Source organism: Manacus vitellinus, unplaced genomic scaffold, assembly GCF_001715985.3.
Source record: "Manacus vitellinus isolate BGI_N305 unplaced genomic scaffold, ASM171598v3 scaffold_52_pilon, whole genome shotgun sequence".
Taxonomy (NCBI): domain Eukaryota; kingdom Metazoa; phylum Chordata; class Aves; order Passeriformes; family Pipridae; genus Manacus; species Manacus vitellinus.
The window spans coordinates 3,148,965-3,150,696 of NW_021940628.1; positions in this window are offsets into that span (position 1 = coordinate 3,148,965).

Genomic DNA, 1,732 nt, shown 5'->3' on the forward strand with positions numbered 1-1,732 from the left:
TTCAGCTCCCTCCCAACCCAAACCCATTCTATTCCCTAATTTTATCATTTTTAACTTTTTGTGGAACCTTAAAATGCACCTTTTGGCTGAGCCTTGCTCAGGTTCTGTTGAAAAATGGGTGTAAAAGCTGAATAATTTAATTCCCCCACCTCAAATTCTTGTATATAAAAGCATCCACTGACCTGACTGTGCCTGGCTGAGCCCAGTTCTTGGAGTGCTGGCAGCCCCTCAGCTCCTTGGCATTTGGGACACAGCCTTGGAATTTGGGCTGGAACCCCCCAAAATCCCCACACCTGGAATGAACAACTCACCCTGACCCCACCACCGAAACACCTGCTGGTTAAAAATCCCACAGAGCCAAGGGGGAGATTTCACTGCAATGTTTTATTTGGGAATTTACATATCCACAGGAGAAAGCAGACCACAGTCTGACCTCTTGCTCAGGGCTGATGACTTTGAAGCAGTTTGTGTGTTCTACTGGAGATGAGAAAAGAAAACCTGCCTAAGATTCAAAAATGTCCAAAAAGCGAGCCAGGAAAAGGGGACCAGGATTACACAGGAAAAACAACAACAACCAAAAAGAAAACAAACAAAAAAATATATGAAAAAAGTATAAATTAGGATGTCATAGTCATTTTTAAAAGTGTAAGAAAACTCGCAGCGGGCTCTGAGCCCCGGATAAGTTAACTCTCAGTTAAGATTGTTAAAAGTTTAAATACATCAAATGCCAACAATCAGACAGAAAAAGCCACTCTGAAGTGCAAGTTTCACATTCCATGGGCTTTGCCCCCACACCGGGCGAGAATCCTGCTGGCTCAGGGGGGGAGGGACGGGGGGGCTTCCCAAGGACTTTGGTTCCAATGAGGGGCAGAGAGCTGAGAACTCGCTCAAGGGAGGAGGTAGCAAGGCTTGCTTGCCCCTGGGCTCGGGGGAAATCCAGTTCCTCAGCACCAAACGAGGTTTCCCACCCCTCTAACTAACCCCAAACCTACTAACACTGGAGTTTGAAGTGACAAGGCCTGGCTTCAGCAGGCAGAACGAAGGAGAGATTCTGTCAGTCCCACCTTTGCCCAGCAGGACATCAAGTGCTACCCAGAGGAGGTTTGTGCAAGGAGGGGGATCCCCCCTGACTGTGCATTGACTGTGCTGGGGACGGGGGAGCTCATGGGCTGCTCACCGAGGAGGTGTCACCCTGTGTGACAGTGACAAGGCAGAGATGGGGCTCTGGGGGGGGTGGAAGGGTCCGGGGCTGGGCAGCCCCAAAAAGGAAAAACCCTGAATGTCTCATGGAGAGCAGGTTTGAAGAACAGAACAGAAGGCAGAAATGGTCACAACGCGAGGGCTCATTTCCACATCGGGGAGCTGAGGGACTGATTGCTGCCCTGGGCTCCCCCTCCTCCCATGGACTGGCCATAGCCCATCATCCCGTTGGCTCCATAGAAGTTCATCCCAGCCATCTGCTGGGTCACCTGCAGAGGGGAGAGGGGAGAGGAGGGAGGTCAGGAGGTGTCCTGGATGCTGCCAGCCCAAACTCGGGCTCCACGACACATTCCAGGCTCGAGCAGAAGATCTTCTGAAGAGTTAAGGTGAGCAGCTCTGGGGCTCCCAGGCATGAGAGGACATGGGATTGGGATTAGGCTGTGTCAGGGAAGCTTTAGGTTGGACATAAGGAGGAATTTCTTCCTGGAAGGGTTGTTAAGCATTGGAAGGGGCTGCCCAGGGAGGTTTGGAG